At 37.5% G+C, this 27,811-nt stretch overlaps 1 long non-coding RNA gene across 1 annotated transcript in view; it reads right to left on the bottom strand.

Annotated features, from left to right (window-relative positions):
- Window positions 1-8,042: 8,042 nt before the first annotated feature.
- LOC135965367 (uncharacterized) overlaps window positions 8,043-27,811 on the bottom strand; it is a 276,715-nt gene continuing 256,946 nt past the window's right edge. Inside the window, exon 3 of the long non-coding RNA XR_012418423.1 lies at window positions 8,043-8,271. This is a non-coding gene — a long non-coding RNA (uncharacterized lncRNA). The remainder of the gene's footprint in view (window positions 8,272-27,811) is intronic.

The following is a 27,811-nucleotide window of genomic DNA, read 5'->3' as shown; positions in this document are numbered from 1 at the left end:
ATAGCTTGGTTCTTTGATAGGAAATTGGAAGCAAACTATATAGCGAACATACAATTTGATTTTTTATATAGTATTCGCATAAATCGTAATTTCTACTTCTGTTTAATTTCAAAAGAACAGGATATCCATTTTATTTACATTAGTGGAGATATATGAGGGATTAATAAAGGACCCAAGAGTTTTGGGGAATTCCTGCAAGGTGCCAGATACTCTACAAGCTCCTTTGCTATATAAAATTTGTAATTTAATCTTTTCTATGATTATTTGCAGTTTATAGATGAGAAAACTGTCCTTTAAGTGGTCTTTCCAAGTTCGTATAACCTAATTAATAGCAATACTAAGATTGAAAGCTAAGACTAATCCTGGGCCTGCACACCTATACAAAATAATTCTGTGAGATCCAAAACTTTTATACCAATTTTGCACTATTTCCTTAATGTAAGCATCTGTATATTTGCCAACCTTCTCAACATGTTATTTGCCATTTGACTTTGCATGAAGAGATGGGAGATCAGAAAAATAAATTTTTAGAGAGACGCTTTTGGACATAGTAGAAAATGCATCAATAGTAATATCTGTGGTTATTATGACTACTATCATTTCAAGTAGAGGGTAAAGCAAGACTTCTTTTAAATCAAGAGCAGGTTGGCTCAACTTCTTTACCCCATGTAGCTCCAGTGAACATCGTTCCACAAAGTTTGTAGTAAAATGATGACTTAAGGTATCCTACTGCTAATAGGTTTTGAAGGAATAAAATTGTAAACTACATTTGAAATATGTGCTTTGGATAAGAAAAAGTCAAAATCTGAAGTTTTGCAGTTATATGCAAAAATTTGAAATTGGATATAAATTAATGTGTGAGTTATACAGTCAAGGCCAGCATAATGCTAGCTGAAAAATAAAATTAAATGTACAGTACTTGTATTAAATTGGTATTTTTCAAGAAACATCATTCCTAAAATCATTTAGACCTATTAGATATTTAAAATGCAGTGCTTAGCACTCTGCCGGGGACAAACACTTTACCTGTATCACAGGTGTCTACGAAGGGTTCTTTTGTGTTTGACCTACAGTTTATCTAAATCCATGCAATTGTCTTGCCTGCACTTCCTCCTGCTGTGTCTGGGGAGGTCCCCTACTTACTTCTGCTTATCTAGGCTTGTCCTCCTCCCTGCAATCTTCCCTGTCTTTCCCATCCTTAATGCATTCTCAATTTTATTGCATACTGAGATACAGGCTCCCTTCTGTAGCTAAAGTTTTACTAATTGTTAATTCTTTATTTCTTCTTCAACTGAATCTTTCTAAGTGTGGGAGTCATTTCATAGACTTGTTCTGCACCTGTTATGGCTATCTTCAAGAGCCCGGAATGAGGGATTATCTTTATCCATGATTTACTAAGAACTAAGGCCAGTCAGTGTAGGCTGGAAGTAGCAACAGTTTGACTCAATATAAGTTAAAACTTTCTAATGAATAGGATTCTTCCATGAGGGGAAAAATCTATTTCGAGAGACTGTAAAGGTGTGTGTGTGTATATATATACACACACACATATATATATAAAGACTGAATAATCACTTCGAAGAGATCAAGGAAATTTGAACTGTGATTGGCAATCAATAGGACCTGTCAAGCTTAGAGACCTCGAAGTCAATGATGATGTTATTACCACTGATATTCCAGGGAAAAGAATAAAGGAGAAAGGGTGAAATCAGATTCATCTACTTCTTTATAAATGCAAATTCTCCTTCTCCCCAAAGCAACGCCTGGATACAAGGTCACATTCTAGACCATGCATATTTAGTTATGCATGGTAAACAGTACTTGCGAATGAAGATGCTTTTATTTTGCGCTTATTATTTTAGAGATAGTACATTGTTGCCTCAGATGGTAAAAACCAAACAAAACTTGCCACTGTATTCAAACTTATTTTACTCCTACATCTTTTTTCCTTCACTGAAAATATTCTTCACTATATCAAGTTTTTTCTTATGAAACTAATTCTTAAATCTAGCAATTAGAAAAACTTTCTGTGCTACTGGCTGGGCTTATGACTGTATGCTCCCTTCCACTCCACTCCCCAGGCAGAGTGGAAGGTCTCCCTGGATGCACTACCTTCTCTCTGTATCAAGGCTGAATGTGGTCACTTGGCTCGTCTGCATGCTTCAGAAGCTGGTTGCATGCATTCAGTTCTCCAACACCTTCCTTCATGGGAATGAAGTTTGGCAGAAGAAGGAAATTTTCAGCCCAACCCACCATGCATGCAGATATGACCACCTAAAGAGGATGCATGCAGATATGACCACCTAAAGAGGTGTGACAATGAGTATAGAAAGCACCCTGTAGCCTGTAAACCATAAAGTAAGTATGGTTTCTAAGATTATGGGTGGACTGTAATCTCTCCCCAGCCAGGTAAGTTAACTACCATGTTGTGCTTTTACCTCTGTAAATTTCCATTCCTTGTGAAATGCATCTACAGTGAAGTAAAGAACTCTAAAAATATGTGTTCATTCACTCACTCATTCATTCATTCACTTAGCATAAAATGTTGCTTTGACTGGAAGAAAACAATAGCCCCAATCTTGATATCCTTACTATTTAAATATTTGCCTGCCAGTCTGATTAGTCTAACTTCTATGTGCTGTAAGTACATACCACATTTCAAAGATTTAGCATGAAAATGTAATGTAAAATATGTCATTATAAATTTGCATATTGATTCCATGTTGAAATAATTGTATTATGTATGGACTGGGTTCAATATATTATTGAAATTATTTTTACTTTTTAAAAAATTTTAATGACTACTAGAAAATGCAAATTTACATATGTAGTTCACCTTATGTTTCTACTAGGCACCATTGTTCTAGAGAGTTTGCCACATGGCCAGGCAACCAATAAAGCATTTCGAAACATCTAGTTTTACAGGGTAGCAGAGCACCTTGTCGTCCACAAAGTCTGTGAGGCTCAAGATCTCTCAAGACTGTGGATCCATAACTGGTTCTCATGGATACATTTATAAATTTATGTCACATAACTGGTTCCTATGACATGCCCCCTCTGCTCAATGCTCATCAACTCTATGTGAAAACCACTTTCCAATTTGCACAAGTTATGGACAGAGGGAGCAGCATTTTGGTTTCCTTCCTGCTCAACATGATGTCATCTAAAGGAATGTATTGGGAGATGAGTTTCCTTGTGTCTTGTGACAACTGCCAATCTTTTATTTGAAAATTTAAAACAGCCACACAAATCATGTCTTTTATTGTCCTAAGAAGAATATACCATTCTTATTTGAAATATGTTATGTGATGTGAAATCCTGTAGAAATACAAACTGGTCAGGAGAATGGCGTAAACCCGGGAGGCGGAGCTTGCAGTGAGCTGAGATCCGGCCACTGTACCCCAGCCTGGGCGACAGAGCAAGACTCCCTCTTAAAAAAAAAAGAAATACAAACTGGTAGTAAACACTAAGAGAAAAGCTCCATGAGTGCAATTTGGTAACTTTTCTACTGTCAGTTGGTAAAATTGGCAGAATAGATTAGGTAGAAAAGAACCAAAGCAGTCCTCCTCAAACCATAAACCTTTAAATGCCCCTTCCCCTCATGTACTCATGTGTGACATTTTCCTTAATCAACAAATAGTCAACTTTGTTAGTGAAATAAAATATATCCTGCATATATTGCCTTATTTCCACTGCCAAGTTTGCTGTACAAGTTGCCATCTTTACTTGCCTATATCTCTATTTAGGCAAGAGCCTAAGATAGGTAAGAGCCTCCTCTTCTATTTCACCACATGCTCTTTCAGCACATTCTGGAAAAGCAACCTGAGTGATTTTGTAATATTCTAAATCATATCATGTATTTCCCAAATAAAAACCTTCCAGTTCTTCACCATTGAACCTGAATGAAATCTTTTACCTAAGCTGACAAGGCTGTGCAAAATCTCGCCCTTGCCTCTCTCCCTGACTTCACCTGGTGCCATTTCTCCTTTCTTACTAGGCATGAACCCACACTGGCATGCTTTTTATTCCCAGGATATACCAAGCACATTCCTACCTTTAAGCCTTTGCACTTACTGTTTTCTTCACCAGACCTCTTTCCTCAGCTGTTCCCATGGCTCACAGCTTCTTGTCATTTAGGTCTCAGCTTAAATGTTGCCTCCTAAGAGAGGCCTTCTATGACCACCCATCCACAGCAGTCATCGAGTCACTTTCTGGCCCATCACTCTGTCCCTAACAGTTCATATTACTAAATGAGTTTATCCTGTTGGTTTGTCGTTTTCTTGTTTACTATCTATTCCCCACAACCCTTGCAAACTCCAGCCCACTTGAAGGAACACCCCAAGTGTTCTGTCTTGTTCTCTAGCATAGTACCAGCAAATACAAGAGTGCCTGGGTCTATAACACACCCCATGTAATTATTTGTGAATTAATAAAAACAGAAGTAGCAATTATATTGAGACAGTTTTGACTTGCTTTCACATCCACAGGTTTCTCTGAGCAGTTTGAAGACATCGTGCTTCAACATCTTCCATCTCTTCATCACAACCTGATGAGCTTTTTCTTGGAGGAGACCTCATGCCAAAAAATTAAAAATGTGCAATTATTTTGTGCAGTGCCAAATGTCTAACTTGAGGAATGGTGATGCACAGGTTAGAGGAGGATGAAGACTTTGGTTTAATCCAAACTTTTGCTCTCCGTTAGACACACGCAGTACCTATATTTCTATAGTAACCCTGGCCCTGTCTGCCTAGGACTTACAGTCTCTACAAATATGAGTCAAGATCACTTACAAGTTATGCTCTAGTCTTTTAGTCTGAGTTTAAATGATTGTGAGGTGGGCAAATCTCCAATCTTCTTGGCTTGTCCCACAAACTTAACCAGCACCCCTGCCTCTGCTTGCTATTAAATGGCAAATTGTTGGCCAGGCATGGTGGCTCACACCTGTAATCACACTTTGGGAGGCCGAGGCAGGCAGATCACGAGGTCAAGAGATCAAGAACATCCTGGCCAACATGGTGAAACCCCGTCTCTACTAAAAATACAAAAACTTAGCTGGGCGTGTTGGCACATACCTGTATTCCAGCTACTCAGGAGGCTGAGGCAGGAGAATTGCTTGAACCTGGGAGGCAGAGGTTGCAGTGAGCTGAGATAGCACCACTGCACTCCAGCCTGGCGACAGAGCGAGACTTCGTCAAAAAAAAAAAAAAAAAGACAAATTGTCAAATATATGCTAAACTCATAGCACCCAGGTGAATAAGCAATGAATTCATGTTTATTCCCTCTTCTACTCTGACCATGCATGTTTTCTAGTAAGTTCTTAATCCTTTTCTTGCCCACTCAATTCTAAGGGGGAAAAAATGGGAAATTAAGTAGGCAGGTTTGTCTTTGATGAAAGAAATGCTTAATTTGACATAGATACTTTGAAAGTGTACTCAAAGTGTGTGTGTGTATATATATAAAATAAATAAATTTATATATATATAATCACTTCTATTATTCTACCCAATTAACAGTAAATGCATTTCATAATTTTGAAAGAATTTTCTTAGAATTTTGTTTTTTTGCAGAGGAGGGACTTCTGTACTTTTAATGGCTGTCTTCTTTTGTACATTCAATGAATACAAATTTAGAGACATAATGCTTGTGTCAGTCTCTATGGGCACCTGGAAATAGAAAACAGAAAATAAACAAGTTGACAAAACTGCACAATTCAATCAACTCTATTTGCATAGTCTTATTTGAACTTAGTTTTATATATACATATATAAAATATATAATGTAGTATTTTAATTTTAATTTTGAATACTTGTTCATGAAAGCATCTTTATTTTATTTCTACAGGATCATTTTCTCCACAAATTAACAAATCTTCTTTCCAAACATGCCCTGCCTGTAGCATTCAGTGAATTCACAAAGCAAACTTTTGATTTGCAGAGAGTGGCTGCTCATAAAATCTTAAGTATAAAGAAATCTCATAAATACAAATGAGGCTGGCATTTTTTTTAGATTACTAAAAAGATAGCAAAGAGGAGAAGTATGTAGTTTTATCCAGATTCCTAGATGGAGACAGTGAATAAGTTTTCTAAGAAGAGGAACAAGATTTTTAGCTTCAGAATGTAATCCAAGTTTAGCAACATCACTTTTCTTAAAATGTAGGGAATGTTTAAAAAGTATCTTGTTCTAGGCAACATGTTGATTACGCATGAAGAAAACTTCTGGCTTATTTATAGACCTTGAAATGTTTGGTACACCTGAGGAATTCAACTACCTCTCAATTAAGAAAAAACAAAGTTTACAAAAATAAAGATTTGACCGAGGGAAAAGGAGACATACTCTTAAACATACCCATCCTTTAACTGTCTTCTAAGGAATTTTTGTTTTATTTAGGTTTTAATGGCCACCAACAGTGGAGCTGGCTTCCAGGCTGTGAATAGATTCATGGAAGATGAACAAAAACAAATCAACAAATCAACAACGACAACAGCAACATCTGTGTATACTATAGAAGCAGATTTGTAATTATTTTGTACATTGGCTTAATACTGAGAAAGAGACTGAATAATTATTGCACTTCTGGCCAGTCTATACTGTCTCCTGATGAAGGACCCTCCAGCAACTTCAGGCTGAAATGAAGCAGATTCCCTCAGTCCCCACAAACTCTCAAATATGAGCATCTGGAAAAAAAAAAAAAAAAGGGACAGGGACTGAGTCCCAGAGATATTCCCCAGGAACTCTCCCCAATCTGTGGTGCAATATGTGGTCTGACCCAGCTGGACACCAGGCAGCACTTGGCCACCAGCCCTTCTGGCTGGACTCCTCCCCAAGGTAGGGTTTACCCTCACGTAAAATTGCCAACCAGGGCCCACTTGGGTATAGAACTAATTTAGCCTCCTGTACACTTGATGAATGAAGAATTTCCTCTGGGGACTAAATTATAGGGCTTGTTGGAGCTGCTCTTTCGTGATCTGTTATTTGGAGGTAATTTTCCAAAAGGGCTGGAACACATGGCCATGAGCTAGAATAGGATTCACCGTGAACAGCTGCCACGCGCTGGCCGGCACATCCCAGTGCCCTTGTCCTCTCCCCCAGCCTCCCCCGCCACTACCCCTGCTTCCCCAGAGAGGAGGTCCAGACAACAGGGCTGGACTTAAGGTTAGATCTTCTACTTTCTTTCTTAATTAAACCACTAGAATGGAATCTGCCCACCTTTTTCTGCACCCAGGTTTCCAGAAATGTAACATCTTGTTGTAACACGTTTCAAAACAGATGACAGGCCTTCCCCTCATCCTCCAATGTGGCTGATTACAAGCTTCTGTCAAATTTCACCAACCACCCCCCCACCCCAACCCACCCCAGTTGGCTGGAAGATAAGCTTCTGATCTTGCCTTGGCTTTTTGAACTGTTGGAAGCTGTGTAAACACAAGCTGCAGGTTAGTCAGTTTCTATTTGACCCAGGGCCTGCTGAGTGCAAAGAGATTACATTTGAAAACTCCCTTGTCTAATTAAGCAATGGTGACCTATTGCGGGGTGCTTGCTGATGAGGTCAAATAGCAAGGGTTTTTAGGCTGACCTGTTGCAGCTGGTCATTTGCTGATAAATAAGAAACAGCTAGTTTTTAGTGAGCCAACTTCCCGACAGAGCTTTCCTTTCAGAAAGCACTCTAATTTGGTTCTTTCTCTGAATTTCTTGAGTGAGTTTCATTACTTTAGAAAAATTTTCAATACTGAGAGTAACAGACATTTGTCCTATGATGGAAACCTTTCTTTGCACAGCAATGCCCCTTCAAATGATCTGCAAACTGTTTTGCTGTGCCTGTAGTTCTTTTTAGACCACCAACTTCTTCCAAATTGTGAAAGATGAAGGTCATTTTGAATATTGACATTTGGATGGGATGTGGTGGTGATAGTGGGACAGGAAGTCCCAAGAAATAGATCTTAAGACCTTGACCTAGCTACATAATCAGAATCATTTATTGAGCATCTACTTTGTAGCAGATGCTGGTGTAGGATCTTTTAATCTTTATCTCCACTCCTTACCATGATCCTCACAGTAAGTGCAATTATCCTTGTTTCATTGCTAAGATTCCTGAAACATATAGAGGTCAGAAACTTTCACAAAGGCTTGCAGCCATGAAGCGTAAGGTCTGGGGGCTGATCCATAATTCCCATGGCTTTACGTGTTGTTCATTTCAGGAAGCTGCACAATTTCCTTGTGGAAGAAGTGTCTGAAGGCCACCCATCGGGAGCAAAATTTGATGGATGAAGATTCTGTCTGTGAACAGGTAATGAAAGTGAAGATAAATACACTGGAACTATAGACATTGAAAAAGTTATCAATGAAGCCCTCGTATTCACCACCCTGTCCCTACATAGGTTATCCCTAAACCTCCGTAGACGGTATCTGTTTTTCTGCCATCAGAGTCTATTTCCTGAAATTTTGGAAAAAAATGTACACAGAATTCCTGCCTCCTCCAAAATTCAGCACGTGTGTTCTGACAGACGCAGAGTCCCCAGATGCCTGGCCACTGTGAATACCTTTGAGCCAATCAGAATCAAATACGTATGTATGGAAAGTTCTGCCACAGACACGGTTGTCCTTTCTCTCTCGCCCTTGGTTGGGAATCACAGGCTGGAGCTACTCCTGTCATCTTGCCACCCACCATACGTAGCAACATGGATGTATCTGAGAGATAGAAAGAAACTATATCCTGGTGATGTTGGAATCCTGATGAAGCTGTGCATAATCTCCCTTGCAGTTTACTTAGAATATGAGAATGTTTTAGATATTTTCAAATGAAAATGCCTAAGAGTTTAAGTATTATTATCTTGCCAGATCCACGCACCCAGCCAATGATAAGATTAGAGTATAACAATATCTCCATGTCTCCAAAGCCATTTATTTTCCATGGAACCATACTGTTTTTTTCCTGTGTGAGAAAGAATGGAGTATGACAACTCTAGAATTACATCTCTTGTGAAATCTTTTAACATGACCCACAATTCCTTTTTCAAACTTCTTACAGTTTCATCATATCAAAAGTTACAACTATATCATCTGTCAATCTCCCATAAGGAAATGATACAAGCTCTCTAATGAAAACATTCTCTGATGCCTTGCAATTTTAGTTATAGACCATTCTGCACAATGTCTCACATACATTTATCTGGCTACATTTTCAGTTTGGTGCTGTATCTTCAGCCTCATATGTAAAACATTTTCCTTACCCCTTGAAAACTGTAGCAAGGTCACAAAACTCATGAATTTATTGTAATAGTAAAAAATGTTTTGCCCCCTGTTTTTATCAGCAGGCCTCGTTTCTAACACTACAGATGTGAATCTTTGCCCTACTTGGAAATTCTTGCCAGTTTCTTTGCCATCCACCTTCAATTATTGGTTCGACAACTAGATATAGGACTAACAGAGACCACATTACCTCTGGATATAAAAGAAAGTTCATTTCCCTTTCATTATATACTTCTTTTCAGGGTGAGAGAGGAAATGTATTAAAATTACTTAGCTCCCTTAGAGATAGCTAAATTACTATTATTTCAACCTAATAATAATAATAATAATAATCAGACAAAACCATTTTGTGTCTGATCTATTGGAATGTTTGACAGCATCATGTACATATCCAACGTAATAAAAATTGATCTTATTTGTACAGGATTTCAGCATTTACAGAAACCTTTCACGAAATTTATCTCATTTATTTCTCTTTTCAATCCTACAGTGTTGATATTGTTATTATTCCCATTTTAGAGATTAATATTAGGCGGCTCAGGGATTAAGTGATTTGTTCAAAACTTTTCAACCTCTTCAGTGGTAGGACTGTATTTTATACTCAAATGTTCTGATTAGCGTTCAGACATTTTATGGTTCCAAATAGCTTATTCGGTACCTGGATATCTTTGGAGAGGAGAAGTCGAAGTTAGAATGCCTCCATGTTGCCTCTTTTCTCTAGGTTAAAGTGAGTGGATTTTCTAAACATCTGAGAACAGACTGTAATGTTTCCTGTTTATAGTGATCCCTTTGGGGAACCACAGAAATTCTGATTTTCCTGACCATTTGTCCTCCATCAGGCCCAGATGTTTAAAGGACATTATTTTTATGTGCCAATGATTGCAGTATTTGCATGTGCAAATCATGTAATTACTTAACTACCCAAATTGTGCATGCAACTAAGCTTAATTATGAACTTAGAACATTGCCTTAAGAATCTGACCCTGGAAAAATTATGGTGGCAGAAAATGAGTGTTGGAGTGGAAATTTCTTGCAAGGCTGATTTCGTTGTTGTTGTTGTTTCATGGAAATCTATGATAAGTTGATTAAGTTGCTTTCTTTACCTCAGTTTGAACATCTGAGAATGAAAACAGTACTTGCACTATCTACTTTCACTGGGTCATGAGGAGAAAATTGAGACCATGCATAAAAGTGATTTGGAAAAAAATTATAAAACATGAAAAAAGGTATTCTTTTTTTTTTGAGACAAGGTCTCACTCTGTTGCCCAGGCTGGAGTGCAATGGGATGACCACTGCTTACTGAAGCCTTGACCTCCTGGGCTTAAGTGATTCTCCCACCTCAAACACCTGAGTAGCTGGAACTATAGACACACACCACCATGCTCAACTAATTTAAAAAAAAAAATTGTAGAGTCAAGGTCTGGCTATGTTGCCAAGGCTGTTCTTGAATTCCTGAGTTCAAGGGATGCTCCTGCCTCAGCCTCCAAATGTGTTAGAATTACAGGCATGAGCCACCGTGCCTGGCCAAAAAAGGAAATATTATTTTTAAATGGCCTCATTAAACTCCATTTTTGAAATATGTAGAAATTAACATTTTATATGAATTCTTTGTGCATCTACCCAAATACTACATGTCATACTATGATAAAATTTGAAAAATAAAATTATAAAAAAATAAAGTAATATTATTATTATCTATCTTTAGGCTGCATAACAATTTCTCATTTCCCTCTTCTAACAATACTACGTGGCATATAGAGAAGGAAAAGTTAACTACATACAGTTACATGTATGGAAACTGAAGCTCAGGACATTTAAAGGACTTATCAGTTACATGAGAGTTTAAGAGGAAGATTGATAATTTAGCGCCAGGGTGTCTGACTCTGATGTCAATAACTTAGACATTCCTGATAAAGAGACCATGTTGTTTGCCATCAGTAGTTATAGACATGTTTGAGTCAGCCACTCAATGCATTTAAAAATATGTGCTTTCCAATAATTTAAGGAATGTAATACCTTGTCTTGAATTAACTTGCAGATTCCTATTGCATTCTATGTAAGAAAAGGATTTGCTAAGAAAACTAATGATATACTTAAGAAGGCGGAGCCTCTTAAGACTTACTTAAGAGAACAAACAAATTCAATGGGCTGTGATTGTACTTTGTCCATTTGTTGAAACAGACACAAAGGGTACAGGCCAGATCCAACTCAGTGAGCAGTTTCAGATTAGGTTCCTTTTCCATTGAGAAAAAAGTCACATTACTCTCCAAGTTTTCTATTATTTGCCTAACCTTTCCACCCAATTGTTTATTACAGTGAAGTCATTATTGTAGTCATTAGAGTATTATCAGATAAAAGCACGCATACATTTACAGTTCTTCCAACAATATTCTTATTGGGTTTCCAAGCCTTTGAGCAACTTTGAAGGTTTCTAAAGAGCTTGAAGGATGGAAAGGTTTTGCAGTCTCTAGATCCACATGATGTTTTGAAGGTGATTCAAGAGTATGTGGCAAGACTGGAACATCTGTCCTTGAGTCTGACTCTACATTCTGATCTCTAACCACGGGACGTTGCCGTCTCCCTCTGTGAGCACAGATGTCTCCAGACAGAAAAAAAAACCAGAGATATCTTGGACATTAAATAAGGGTGTGTCAAAGAATATGGGCCACTAAGTCATCTATACCCAATGACTTGGCAGGAAGTAGAATCATCACCTCCTTTTAGAGTCACAATATGTCTGAAATTGTGTTTATTCTGGTAAAATAAACAGTCATTAGCATGATTCACACTTTTTCCAGCTTTAGCAAAGAACAGATAAATTATCTACTATTATCCTCCTCTACCTTTTACCTCATTTTTGAGAAATCAAATGTGTTTATATGAATAGCTACCATTTCTTAAGAATTTACCAAGTGCCTGTCCTCTTGCTAAACAGAAATCTATGCCTTATCTAAGCCTCCACAATAGCCCATTATGAGTTAGGCATTATTCTTTTCCTATGTTTACAGATAAGGAAATGGAGGTTTAAGAAGCTTAAGTAACTTGCCTAACCTAACATTGTTTGGCTTTTATTTGTAAGTACTTCTTTCAGTTACCTCTGCACCCCTGAAAATTCTTCATTGATGACTCCAAGACAGACATGCCAATGACAAACATACTGATACTTAGATTTTCTTCCATCTCCATATGTGCATCAGATGAAGACATGAAGCTACATGTTCAGCTCTTATTGAAAAATTACATTCGTGCCTTGAGTTTCTCCATTGAATAATGTAGCATTGATATATTAATTTAAAATAATTTATAACATTTTCTAATCACCTATGAGATATCATTTTGAAGGCACAGTTGTGATAATAAAAGGAATGCTTTAAAGTAAATTTGAATTCCTTAGGAGGTAAGCTTTATTTTCAAATCTTTCTTAGTAAGATTATAGCAAGAGGCTGAAGATAACTTGTAGCATAGTGAGGTGGGTACACTATGGAAGACTTTCTTAAACATCCAGTGTCCCTGTCAATTAATTGTAGATAGTGTAAGAGCAATTCATCTACAGAATGAATTTCATCTTACTTGACAAGACATCAAGTTCTTCTTCCTTCCCTCATATTTAGAGGTTCTTATTAGCTCAGATTAGTGTAACTGACACTTACAGACACATAGTAGGCTGCAGCTATGTGTTGGGGACTGAGGATATAAAGCTGATGGAACAGTCCAACAGGGAGAGACATAAACACAGTGGGTAGATGGAATTTCAGAGCTAGCACTAAGAAAAGGCTCTCAGACCAGATTCTCCAGCTGTGGCCAGGTAAAGGAAATTCAGCCTAAATCTGTTTCATATAAACACCTCAGTTTCTCTAGTTTGGGGTTTCTGCCCTTAATTTTTACATAACGGCTTGTTGATGCAAATAAAGAGGTAAAGGTTCTTCCTCATCTCCCTCTGGGATCAATGGTGGAAGGTTGGTCAATGTGGTGCCAGTGACCTGTGGTAGCAGCACAGGTGTCTTGACCAGCTCTAACATGCTAGTAGAGTCCTGACATGTTCATCATTGACCAGAATAAATAATCTAGAGCAACAGTAGCCACTAGTCACAGTTGCCTATTGAAAACCTGGAAGGAGGCTAGCGTGAGTTGAAATTTACTGTCAATATAACATACACCTTGGATTTCAAAGACTTAACATGAGGAAACAATGCAAAATTTCTATGTAACATTTTTATGCTGATTACTTCATGAAATAATATGTTGGATACATTGGTTTAAATAAAATATACTCTTAAAATTAATTTCATTTTTTTCTTGCTCCTTTTTAATGTGACTACTAGAGCATTTAAAATCACATAAATGGCTCATATTATATTTCTACTGAATAGTTCTGATCTAAACCCTTCCTACTCTCATTGATGTAGGCCTTTTTTAAGACATCTGATTGGGAGAGAGAATTTATATTTTATGTTAAATGACCTCCCAGGCTGGGCGCGGTGGCTCACACCTGTAATCTCAGCACTTTGGGAGGCCGAGGTGGGCGGATCACGAGGTCAGGAGATCGAGACCATTCTGGCAAACATGGTGAAACCCCATCTCTACTAAAAATACAAAAAAAAATTAGCTGGGCGTGGTGGCGGGCACCTGTAGTCCCAGCTTCTCAGGAGGCTGAGGCAGGAGAATGGCGTGAACCCGGGAGGCAGCAGAGCTTGCAGTGAGTGGAGATCGCGCCCCTGCACTCCAGCCTGGGCAACAGAGTGAGACTCTGTCTCAAAAAGAAAAAACAACAAAAATTACCTCCCAAATAGCAGAGAAACATTCTGAACCAACAGTATTTTTCTCTTCCTGTTTCTATACTGCCACCTAGGTTTTTATAAAACATTTTAAATATCTATTAAATACCAACAAAGTGTAGAAATTATAAAAGAAAAATATTTAGAAAAAATAGCAAAAGTGAATCTTAGAATTTGGAAAAATGTTGTTATGAAACAAAATTAGCAGACAACTTTCTTTTTTAAATCCTCCTTTAACTACAACTTTGTAAATTGTTCAAAACCAAATTCTGCTTAAAATTTTCATGGTGTTAGCATCTCTTTAATGCCGTTGGTTTTAAAATAGATTTAACTTTAACAATTATGATTGAAGGTTTACTATTAAAAAGTAATTTCCATCAGGGAACCTATGCTCTGGCCCTATGAATTCTCCGATGCATCATTTGCTCTGTTTCCTTAAGCATTAAAGCAAGGGGATAGAATAAACAATCTCTATTTGCTTTGATTTAGGCTGTCTCTATTTTTATACGTGCTATAAACCACATTAGTTTTGAAAATGAATAAATACTATAACTGGAATAAAATTTTCAATTTTTTATGTTGTTACTCTTCAAGAAAGATATCTGACTCAATAGTTCCCTTTTTCTCTGAAGAATTATGTTTATTTCTTATCTATAACCAAGGAAAAGTTGCGTAATTTATGGTTTGCAGCATTTGAAAGAGTAATTTTATTTCTTCCCTTATTATCTGACATTGAATGTGTTCCTTGATAAGAAATAGAGGAATAGCTTATTCACTCTAAAAATGTTTTCAAAATGTTTTAAAAACAGGACTTAAATTGGTTGATAAAGCAAAACTAGAGACTATTGTACGGGTATATACATTGTATAAATAATTAAAGTGATGTTAAGTAGGGAGACTCATTATTTTTATTATGATCCTAAATCTGCCATATACAAAAAGACAACAAAACCAAAGTTTCACCAGCTTAAAATTGCTATGGGAATCACACAATGAATAATAAGTCAGTTACTAGAACTATACTTTAAATGTATTTAATTTCATTCATTTTCAGTATTGTTAGTAATAGTAATAATTTTCTAAGATGGTATGAATTAGCACCTTTCCATTGGCCCACTGTAAATGATTAATATTTCATGATCTCATAGTTCTTTAATAACTACTGTATTAGAAACACTAGTGATTCAGGTCTATAAAGCCAATGAAAGGCTGTTAGAGTTGTAGTTTTGTTTCTTAAACTTGCCATTTTTAAAATGTAGATATTAAACCTGTAATTCAGATGTCTACATATTATACTTTTGTCATTTATTTCATATTATGTGACATAGAGGAAAGTATATTAAAATAATAGATCCCCTGTAAAATGGTGACTCTTTGTATTCCCAAATATGCACCAAAGTATTTTTTGAATAAAGACTTATTAATAATGTGACACATTTTGACAGCTTAAAATCATAAGAGCTTAATCAAAAAAAATTAAGGTGACACCTCCAATGTTTCTAAAGGGGTTTTCTCTTTCAATGTGGTTAAATGCTGGAGGAAATGCTGCTGGCTTGTTGTTCCAGGTGTCTGGTTCTAACTTGCTGAAATAAATAAGAGGACTCATAATAGAGTAGATAGAGAGATTGGGCCTGGGATGTTTGTTTAAAATTTCAGCCATGTTTGAATTGTAAGTGCTGCCTTTTCAGCCACTTGACTATGAAATGCTTCATCCTGCTCCCCAAGTGTCCATGTACGCTGTGCTCAGCTCAGGTTGCCAATAGGGCTTTCTTGTGTGTTCTGAAATGAACTAACTGAACATCTGTCTCAAAGTTCTGAGTTATCTATATAATTTGGAGAGCTGTCTTGGTAAATTAGGTCAAATTGAAATAGCTTTGACAACTAATGGACATTACTTTGACAACTTGGAACTATTTGGACAATAACCAGATGATAAAAGAGAATAAAGACTAAGAGTGTTAAGCTGAGTTATGACTGACCAGAGCAGTGTAAACTTACCCAATATACAAGAATGAGGCTCTCAGGTATGAACCTTCCAACTAAGTATCAGAGAACAACTAAGAGAGAATGGCAAACTAACTTGTAAATGGGTATATCCACAGGAAAACAGTCTCCCAGAATACCATCTCCTCCACCAAAGTAAGGGCATGACTTTCAAAGCCTGAAGATTCCACAAGGGAAAGAGATTGGTTGATTCAAACGCATTATTGATTTTGTCAGTTCTGGATTGGGTGGTTGTAGGGAAGCTTGGTGCTGGCCAACTGCTGAACCCCAGACTGTGGTTGTCAGAAGCTGTGTTGACCTTTGAGATCATTAAGGTTAAGTTCAGATAGTTCAGTTGAGCCACAAACCGCAAAGAGTGTTTAACCATCAGGCTGTTTTTCTGCTGGTTCTGGTCCATTTTCTGAGATGAGATTGTTCTGATTTCTTCTTCTGGAGAGAGGAACCCTCACAGTTTCATAATTTCTCATTTCTTTCGGCACAGGGTGAGGAGGCAGGCTCACAGAGATGTACTTAAGTCACAGCAAAAGTTTTCCATATCACAGGCAAAGTAGGAGCTTCTTAGAGGGTTTCTGACAAATAATGAGGTAAAGAGGTAGATGTCAGTGATGAAAAGGATAAGTTGAGGTAAAACCAGTGCAAAGAGAAAATACAATGGGATCAATTCCTCTTTTACAATATCATTATCATACGAACAGTTACGGGAGCCCTATCTGGTGATGAGCTGGTCTACTATTCTGGTCTCACTTTGGCTCTTGAACTCTCTGTTCAAGTTGTCTATTATCTAATATTGAGACCATGAGCACATCTCCACTTTAATTGGAGTGGTGTGGAAGCAGTCTGAACACATTCATTTATATCGCGAATTACTAAAACAAGGCAATTTTCTCAACTGCCTTATCTAATCCCAGAGAAATGTATCCATACTTTCATGGGACATTTTATTTTTGGTCTTTGCTGTTCCTTTAGATACAGACGTATTCATCTATACAAGCTTTCAGGTGGCAGTGATTATGCTAATATATTCACAAAGCATAGTTCTTTTTAATGGAAGTTGAAAAAGATGTCTAAGATCTAGTCTCTGCTCTCAAGGAATTTACTATCTATTGAGTAGAAAAGTAACACAAATTATAATATGGTACTTGTTTTTATAGTGGTGTTATGTATAAAGGAGGTGAATAATAATTTTAGCTGCCATAGTAAAAATAGAACTCACATAAAAAAAATTTGAATCATATCTCGAAGTAGAAGTTGGGCAGGTGGAGACAGACACAAAACTTTCCTGGCAGACATAACTAGATCTGCAACCTCACAGAGATATGGAATTTAATACTATGGCCAAGGAATAGTGAGCAAGGGCATGCGGCCTGAGCAGAGTCCGTGGAAGAGAAAAACCTGTAAGACAGGAAAAGAAGGGGAAAAGATAAAGCTTTAAATACTAAGCTAAATATTCCATTTTGTTGTTGCTCATTAATGTGTTTTGTTTTATTATTATTATCATTTTTGCAGTGGAGAGCCACAGATAAATTTTGAGAAGAGAAGTGAGTTTCTCTGTTTTGCAGGTTAGGTAGATGCCACTATTAGCATAGTGAAGGATGAATTAGACAATAGAAACCCAGTTGGAAAGTAATCATCATAGTCCAGGTAGGAGAGGAGGAAAGCCTGGATTAAAAAACACCAACAACTGCTGGTGATAGGAATAATGGGAGGAAGGAGGCTGATCTGAGAGGAATCTTGGAAAAAAAACAGACAGAAATTGATCATCAAGTGAATATTGATGGGGAAAAGACAGAAGATAAAAGGGGAAATCAAGGCAGCGTTGCTATTTCTAGCATGGGTCTTTGAGAATTTATATTTAAGACTGTCTTGGTTGATGATGTGATAATAACAGAAAATAACAACTCAAAGGAAAAATATAATGTGTTAGGAGGAATAAAAATAATAAAAAAAGAGTGTATTGGCTCATAACTAAAAATTCCAAGGGTAGAATGCGGCTGGGATCTAGACATCCAAAACATGCCACCATTTTTCTGACCTCTCCTCACCTCTTGGCTTTCTTTCCCTTTATGCTGGAATTATTCTCAGGCTCTATGTGATGGTATCAAGACAGACAGTGACTCCAGTCCAGAATCTTCACAGCAACAAATCTAGCAGCAAAGAGAGACTTTTGCACTCCTTCCTTCAAAAGTTTACTTAGGCCACCCGCTTAGATCTGAACTCACCACTGTGGCCAGGGACATCATTCTCTGAGAGAACCCCATGAAGGAGAGAAGGTGCTGTCTAGGGAAAAGCTGGAGTCCTGTTTCTAAGAGAATGGAAAATAAATTTTGACTGAGCAAAACACTGCAACTCTCACTTATAATTTGCAAAACCACTAACTAAGGTAGTGAATATAGAAAGGAGAATAGTTCAGGTGGGTGCATGAAGAAAGGAGGAGCAAGATGACAAGAAGGGTTTGTATTTGTTGCTTTGCATATCACAATAACTATTAATAATTATCACTATAATGATTTACAGTAACCATTCGGAGCCTCATTCTACTAAAAGCAGGCAACAGACAGTTTTGAGAATGTGTATTTGTAAGACACGGCATTTTTTGTATTCTTCAAAAGATTTTGAAGTACTCAGGGTGTGTACTTCTTTATTATCCATTATAAGTCAGACAATGATTTTCAGATGCATTATAATGATGTGCACATTTAACACATTTAGGAGTGTATGCAAATGTGGGTGAATAGGTCTAACACTTTTATTACTTTAATCCTTATTTCATTATTTTTATTTGTCCAAACGCTTGAAGATTGTGCCATATAATAGTTTTTCCTTTCATTCCTTCTTTGTCATTGTTCTGGAGATTTCATTTAGACAATTTATATAGAAAAACACTGTCTCAGGGCCAGGCATGGTGGCTCATGCCTGTAATCCTAGAACTTTGGGAGGCCAAGGTGGGAGGATCACAAGATCAGGAGGTTGAGACCATCCTGGCTAACACAACAAAACCCTGTCTCGACTAAAAAATACAAAACATTAGCCAGGCGTGGTGGTGGGCGCCTGTAGTCCCAGCTACTCGGGAGGCTGAGGCAGGAGAAGGCACGAATGAGCCGAGATCATGCCACTGCACTGCAGCCTGGGCAACAGAGCGAGACTCTGTCTCAAAAAAAAAAAAAAAGAAAAACACTGTCTCTTGGTACATTTTATGATAAAAGCATTTTATAGAAATTTTCAATTACATAGAATATTCGAGAACATATATTCTAATTAAATAATCATTTTGCTAATGGATAATTCTTCCAAGTGCTATGCATTAGTATAAACAAAGGGAATATGAATGTAGCATGCACATATTTTACACTAATAATGTGAAATATTTATTCATTTTAGAATACTGCAATACCAAGTTTCTATCACTATAGACATGAGATACTTTGAAATACTTATACCATAATTGAACATGTAGAAGTTATAAGTCAGTGAGAATTTATTAGTACTGACTTTGTGTTATAGCCTGGCAAGTACCATTGATTATCAGTATTATTTATTGCATCATGGTCTAAGCATAATTCTTATACCTTAACAGTTCTTATAGAGGATCTACATTTAAAAATAAATGTAATTCTCAAACACTCAAGCAATGCTAACAGAAATCTGATAGTTGGATTTTATGCACATATGACATAGTAGGAAAAGTACTGGGCTCAGAAGGTACAACTTCAAATTCTAATACTCTTCTGTTTTCAGAAACACAATGTTAGGGAGTCCTCACATTCATAGAACCCCAGTTCCTTTTCAACAAAAGAGAAAGAATTGGACCTCTGAGGGATGGTAAATATACAGAAGTGCTTCAGGAGGGTTATGTGGGAAGGGGCAGGTAGGCCAGTGGGGAGCTACTGCTCAGCTGCTGCTGGGAGTAATAAGTTGTTAAAGTAAAGGAGGGATGGGATGGAATCACGGCTTCCTTGGAATGACATGGGATTGAGTACAGTAATACCCAGCTCCCATGATTCTCCCATGTACACCTTGTCCCAGGGTCTATTTTTAAGAATGAGGCATTAAGCTGTATGTGAATGTACTTGGCAAATGGGAAAACACTCCATGAATACATTGTTATTTTGCAGTTCATCTGAGAAAAACTGCCATTTCGTCATACAAGATGAACTGACAGACTTTCTCTTTTTGCTCTCCCACCAATCCAAAAAACAAGCTTTTATGTTGTTTTCATCAGATAATATTTATTGTACAGCAACAGGAAAAAGCAGGTTAAACCTATGGGTACTGTCTAGTTATTACATGAGAGTTCCCTAAGGGATACAGAGTTTACAGAATATGAAGAAACAATATTTGTGGCGAAAGGGAGGAAGAGAGTGACAGAGAGAGATTTTTCTAGATACAGTCATGTATATATACTCCCTGTCAAAATTCTAGACAGGATTCTATTTGGCATTCCTGGCAGGATATTGTCAGGAATCAAAGTTAGCCATAATGATGGAGAATTTAATTAAAATTAGGGAGTATGTTTAGCAAAAAGAAATAACTGTTGATCCAATCATTTTAGTCAGTTTAGTAAAAAGGTCAGACTGGCTGGTATTTAGCTTTGGGTTGACACAGTCAATCCTCTATGTAGGTATTTATAGTAAGCCTGGAGGGTCTGATGAAATGTGGAGGTAATTGAAAATAAACTATAGTTTGTGGATTCTCAGGAGTTTTGGAATCTGTTATTCTCTCTGTTTAGTATGGTAATAGTTAAGCATGGCTTGAGTGATTATTACAAAGTTTTAGAAACGAAAGTATTTCTTCTCTATGAAAAAAGAAAATCTTTTGAATAATTCTCACTGGCTGTAGATAGATTAACAGTTAATGGAGTCTTTTCTTCAAAATAAGATACTGACTTTTGATAACACATTTTAAAGAATACTTTGATAAATATCAAAATTAACCTTCCCAGAAGAATTCATTCACACATTAACTGAAATAATTTTGGTAGAAACGAAAAGGAAATTAAATAAATTTTGTGTCTTTTAAATATTTTTACCTATCAAAGTAACTGATATTTTTAAAAATAGTAATGTTCAATGCTGATGAGGACACTGAAATGGAAACATATTACCATTAGGGAGTATGATTTGGCAATGAATATCAAATGTTTACAAGATTTTCTTCTCTTGTAAATTTGCCCTAATATCTAGTTTAAAGATATAGGTACTCATAAGGATAAACTAAAATTTAATATCACAATAGGAGAGTATTTTGTTAAATTAGTTATATTCATTGACAAAATAATATGCAACATTAAAAATTACATTCTGGGACATTATCTAAAGATGTGAAAATATCTTCATGAAGCCAACTTTTCTTTATAAAAGTCAAGTAACAAAACAGCACTTAAGAGTATCAAGGTGTGGAATGTAGAATAACAGAAACATATTGAAAATGCTGGTGGAAAGAGTGGTTATTTCTGGGTAATAATTAAAAAAGGAAATTTTATTTTCCCGTTTGTTTTATTTTACTGCAACTTCTAAGTTTTTCAAAGTATATTTGGTACTATTGTAATTACAAAATGAATAGCAGAAAAATTTATTCTGGGACAGTTAATTTTTTCCAGCTGTATGCCTCTGGCCCTACTCTCCACCTCCTCTCAGTGTAGCGCTATATAGTATTTTACCCACATCCCAAAGGGTGTCCCCCACAAACACATTCAAAGAAAGAAAAAGGGTGAAGGCAGGCAATATCAGGCATCTTCATAACATACTTTACTACTTATCTACTCCGGTCTTCCTTGTCTATTTTTAATAGTCTGATTTTTTTGTTTTGTCAGCCCTTCCCTCTCCTTGATAAAATACTGTGCTCACATTTTATTCTAAGTCCCCAAGTCCTCACAGATTACTGAGGGTTTAACCCAAAGTCCCTTGAGATAAGAGTACTTCTTTCACAGGATTAAAAAAGGAAAAATCACCCTAAATAAATGTCTTAGAATGTTCTTCTCACTCCTCCATTTTCCCTCAACCCCTCAGAATTTATTACTATTCTAGATCTTTTGAGAATGTATACTCTTTCCTAGTACTTTCTAACCAGCTCCACCTGCTGGCGCTAACCTGTGTCTCTTTGTAATCTGCACCCTTGCCTCAGATAATGTGGGAGTTTTCCTCAAAGCATGACTTCTTTTTCATATTTTCATATTTCTGCATCACTTAGTTCCTGGCATGAGAGGAAGTGGGGTTAAGTCTGTTTTAGAATATTTTCTTTTGGTCTTAAAATTGTTTAATTTGAGTCACATTTAATTGCTTTTAGGCAAACGGATGAACAATCCTAGAAAATGTACCTCAGGAGAGTATGCTGAGGTTAGGGTTTGAGGGATAAGCTGCCAATAATTACCTTCCTATTAGGCTCCTCTAAGGATAAACCTAGCAGGACTCCAGTGTTTGGAGAACAGAATATTTTATTTGAGTATTCAGCAGACACTGACTCAGATTTTGAATTCTTTGTGCTTTTTGTGATGCTTGACGAGCAGGTATGATCCTACACCTGCCTTGGAAAATATAACTAGAGGTAAGCCAGTTATTTTTTTAGAAGCTTCCTGTTCTTTCTTGAGGTCAACTGAGAAGTTCTGGCCATATTTCTGATAACTTCTCATCTAGGCATCTCTCGGGGTAGTTTGTAAACTAATCATCCCCCATATCCACTCCTGAAAGATCTGAATCAACATTAAAATATTTTTGGCAAATTCTTTTGGGTCCAAGAAAAAGAAAAGGAAAGCATAGCCAGTGATATGGTTTGGCTCTATGTCCCCATCCAAATTTCACCTTGAATTGTAATAATCCCCACATGTCAAGGGCAAGACCAGGTGTAGGTAATTGAATCATGGTTCCCCCATGCTGTTCTCATGATAATGAGTTAGTATCATGAGATATGATGATTTTATAAACATCTGGCATTTCCCCTGCTGGCACTCATTCTCTCTCTTGCTACCCTATGAAGAGATACCTTCCTCTATGATTGTAAGTTTTCTGAGGCCTCCCCAGTCTTGTGGAACTATGAATCAATTAAGCCTCCTTTCTTTATAAATTATCCAGTCTTGAGTATTTCTTCATAGCATTGTGACAATGGACTAATACAGTAAATTGGTCCCAGGAGTGGGGTGCTATTATATGGATACCTGAAAATGTGGAGGCAACTTTGGAATTAAGTAACAGTGAGAAGTTGGAACAGTTTGGAGGTCTTAGAATAAGACAGGAAAATATGGGAAAGTTCAGAACTTTCGGAGACTTGGAGGACTCAGAAGACAGGAAGATGTGGGAAAGTGTGAAACTTCCTAGAGATTTATTGAATGATTTTGACCAAAATGCTGATATTGATATGGACAATGAAGTCCAGGCTTAGGTGGTCTCAAATGGAGATGAGGAACTTCTTGGGAACTGGAATAAAGGTGACTCTTGCTATGCTTAAACAAAGAGACTGGTGGCATTCTGCCCCTGTCCTAGAGATCTGTGGAACTTTGAACTTGAGAGAGATGATTTATGGTATTTGGTGGAAAAAAATCTTTTTTATTTTTATTTTATTTTATTTTATTTCTTGAGATGGAGTCTTGCTCTGTGACCCAGGCTGCAGTGCAGTGGTGCAATCTCAGCTAATGGCAACTTCTGCCTCCCAGGTTCAAGCAATTCTCCTGCCTCAGTTCTCAAGTAGTTGGGACTACAGATGTGCACCACCACACCCAGCTAATTTTTGTATTTCTAGTAGAGATGGGGTTTCACCAATGTTGGCCAGGCTGGTCTTTAACTCCTGACCTCAGGTGATCCACCTGCTTCAGCCTCCCAAAGAACTAGGATTACAGGCATGAGCCATCACTCCTGGCCTAATAGAAGAAATTCTAGTGGCAAAGCATTCAAGAGGAAGCAGAGCATAAAAGTTTGAAAAGTTTACAGCCTGGTGATGGGGTCAAAAGAAAAATCCATTTTCTGGAGAGTTATTCAAGCCTGATGCAGAAATTTGCATAGGTAATGAGGAAAATGTTAATCACCAAGACAATGAGGAAAATGTCTCCCAGGCATGTCAGAGACCTTCAAAGTAGCCCCTCCCATCACAGGTTCAGAGGCCTAGGAGGGAAAAATGGTTTTCTTGGCCTTACCCAGGGCACCCCTGCTGTGTGCAGCCTAGGAACTTGGTGCCCTGTGTCCCAGTTGCTCCAGCTATAGCTAAAAAGGGCCAACATACAACTCAGGCCATTTCTTCAGAGGGTGCAATTCCCCAACCTTGGCAGCTTCCATGTGGTATTGGTCCTTTGGGTGTGCATAAGACAATTGAGGTTTGGGAACCTTTGTCTAGATTTCAGAGGATGTATGGAAATGCCTGGATGTCCAGGCAGAAGTTTGTCACATGGGTGGAACCCTCATGGAAAACCTCTGCCAGGGCAGGGTGGAAGAGAAATGTGAGGTCTGAGCCCCCAAACAGAGTCCCTACTGGGGCACTGCCTAGTGGAGATGTGAGAAGAGGGCCACCATCTTCCAAACCCTAGAATGGTAGATTTTCCAACAGTTTGCATCATGAACCTCGAAAAGCCACAGGCACTCAATGCCAGCCCATGAAAGCAGCTGTGCGGGGGGACGGGGGATATACCCTGCAAAGCCACAGGGTTGGAGCTGCCCAAGACCATAGGAGCCCACTTCTTGCATCAGTGTGACCTGGCTATGAGACATGGAGTCAAAGGAGATCATTTTGGAATTTTAAGATTTAATGACTGCCCTGTTGATTTTCGGACTTTCGTGGGGCCTGCAGCCCCTTTGTTTTGGCCAATTTCTCCCATTTGGAGTGGTTGTATTTACCCAATGTATGTATCCCCATTGTATCTAGGAAGTAACTAACTTGCTTTTGATTTTACAGGCTCATAGGTGGAAAGGACTTGCCTTGTCTCAGTTGAGGTTTTGGACTTGGAGTTTTGGGTAAATGCTTGAATGAGTTAAGACTTTGGAGGACTGTTTGAAGGGCATGACTGTGTTTTGAAATGTGAGGACATGAGATTTGGAAGGGGACAGAGGTGGAGTGATACGGTTTGACTCTGTATCCCCACCCAAATCTCACCTTGACTTATAATCATCCCCATGTGTCAAGGGCAGGACCAGGTTGAGGTAACTGAATTATGGAGGTGGTTTTCCCCATGCTGTTCTTGTGATAATGAGTGAGTCTTATGAGATCTCATGGTTTTATAAGTACCTGGCATTTCCCTGCTGGCACTCATTCTCTCTCCTGCTGTCCTATGAAGAGGTGCCTTCCATCATGATTGTAAGTTTTCTAAGGCCTCCCCAGCCATGTGTAACTGTGAGTCAATTAAACCTCTTTTCTTTATAAATTGCTCAGTCTTGGGTATTTCTTCCATTAGAATGGGCTATACAGTAAATGAGTATTTTGAAGGGAATACTGAAAGTTGGTAGAGTGGCTGTTGTTTCTTTTAGGAGCTCATTGATAATAATCACTTGTTCATTTTCAGGATCCTTTTGCTCCATGCATTGTAAAGGCAGTCGTGGGCTTTGGGCTTGATGCCGTTGGCTGTATTAACTTGTGCCTGGTGAGATAGCAAAGGGAAGGTGCCAAGAAGTTGGGAGAAAGTCTGTATTTTCCCATGTTTACTCTTTGATCTTACTTTTCATGTTCTCAGCTCTTGAAGGGCAAAGAAGTTTGTTGTAGTCAATCCAAAGCTTCCTTCCTGCTCATTTTCCCAGAGACTTGACTGCAAAAATTTGCTCCAGACATAATTTTTTGGCATATGGTACACTTGTTCAGTGCCCCTTGGTAAAGACCTTTCAGACACACAACACAAATTCAACTGTTGGTTCACTATAGATTTCAAGATCATAAGTCATATTGAGTCACATCTACTAGCAATTCACCATGAGCCTTTTCTTCATATTCCCTCTGTCTAGAGTTATGCTGGATTTTTTTTTTTTTTTTTTATTGAGACAGAGTCTCACTCTGTCACCAGGCTGGAGTGCAAGGGCGTGATCATGGCTCACTGCAACCTCTGCCTCCCAGGTTCAAGCGATTCTCCTGCCACGTGGGCATGTGCCACCATGCCCGGCTAATTGTTGTGTTTTTAGTGGAGACAGGGTTTCACCATGTTGGCCAGGATGGTTTCTATCTCTTGACCTCGTGATCCACCCACCTTGGCCTCCCAAAGTGCTGGCGTGAGCCACTGCGCCCAGCCGACCCTGGATTTTTAATAAGAGTCTCTGCAATGATGAATGCACAAAACGTAAGAGAACCCAAATGTGAAGGACTGAAGGTGTAACCCTTGGTTATTGGCATGATCTTGTGGCTAATTACTATTTCATATTTAAGCTTTAGTACCTAGGTTTTGTGGACTCTGACTCTATTATCACTTGGAATATTTTTATAATAAGACAGGTCCTATAGCAATTCCTAATAGGCAGGAATTATTTTTGCTCTGTTCTCCAAATATTTGAAGTTGAATTCATCTTTGCTCATATGCAGATCATCAAATGAAAAGAGAAACACAAGACCAAATTATTATCAAAGCCTTCCTAACAAATCTTCAGATCTCTCCCATCTTTCCTGATTTATTAATGAAAAAAAGAGGCAGCTTCTGGTGGTGGATAAATTCGGTTTCAATATCCTTGAATATTCACTAGGAATGATACTAATAATCAACTCCAGATATCTTGAGACGATGCATATTATAGGCATAAGGCTGATAGGGTATTGCTTTAAGTCTTAGTATGAGGTCCAACTCCCTGAAAGTTTCCTAATATCTTTATGATATTTTTCTTTGCTTTGCCTGATCATTTTGCACAATAGCCCCTCTCACACTGTCATTCTGGATTTCACATCTTTTCTTCACTGCCACCTGCTTTTCTGTTGAAAACAAATATTTCCTTTAATCTCTCTTGTGTTCAGAGTACTAGTGTGTTTGACTCTGCCCTCTGCTTTTAAATAGTATTATCCAAAAATGTATTTAGGTTCTCATTTTCTCCAACTAAATTATTTTAAAGTTATAATTTAATTATTTCAAGGTTACAATTTTAAAGTAGAATAACTATAGATGTTATCATTTATAGGGTTTATTCTGTACTTGCTGGAGTGTACAGTTACCACATGTATTGATTTGGAAAGTTATCTATCGCCATTTAATAATGATGCTTTTATTTTATTAAAATTACACAACTCTACTGCACATGAAAAATGTATTTGAGTAGCTGAGAAGCTGTATGAAAACTCAGGATTAAAACCAGAAAAATTAGCTTCATATCCCAACTCTGCTGACTGTGACCTATATGTAGTGGTCTGCTGGTAAATGTTTAACAATCAGTTCTCAAACAGAAATAGTCCCTAATTTGAAGAATTTGCCAATTTCTATGTAGTGTTTCTGAATCCACCATTTACTAATTTTAAGCTGTAAACTGGAAGTTGCTGAACTAAAGGTAGTAACCCACATGTAGAGCAGTCTCTCTCCAGCCTGAGAGAGCCAGTTCTAGTATAACATCCACAGACTTTTGGGTATAATACTTAGCTTTCCTGAGTCTTAGTTTTCTGCTGTATAACATAGATTATGTTAGGATAAAATAGTCTATGATAAAGTCTTGAAATATAGTAGCTCCAATAAATTGCTTTTCTAAAATTCTCCATTAATGTAATTACCATATTGCAAAGAAATATTGTATAGATTAAATAAATATATTACTTTCATAAAATCTTTGTTGTTGAATTTTTATCTCAATTGCTAAACATATATTTATCTCTGTAATATTCAGTTTCTAGTGTTTCATTCTGAAATCAACTATGCCTAA

Source organism: Macaca fascicularis, chromosome 10 (assembly GCF_037993035.2).
Source record: "Macaca fascicularis isolate 582-1 chromosome 10, T2T-MFA8v1.1".
Classification (NCBI taxonomy): domain Eukaryota; kingdom Metazoa; phylum Chordata; class Mammalia; order Primates; family Cercopithecidae; genus Macaca; species Macaca fascicularis.
The sequence above is the reverse complement of the archived record's forward strand: the minus strand, read 5'-3'. Positions and strand labels throughout refer to the sequence as shown.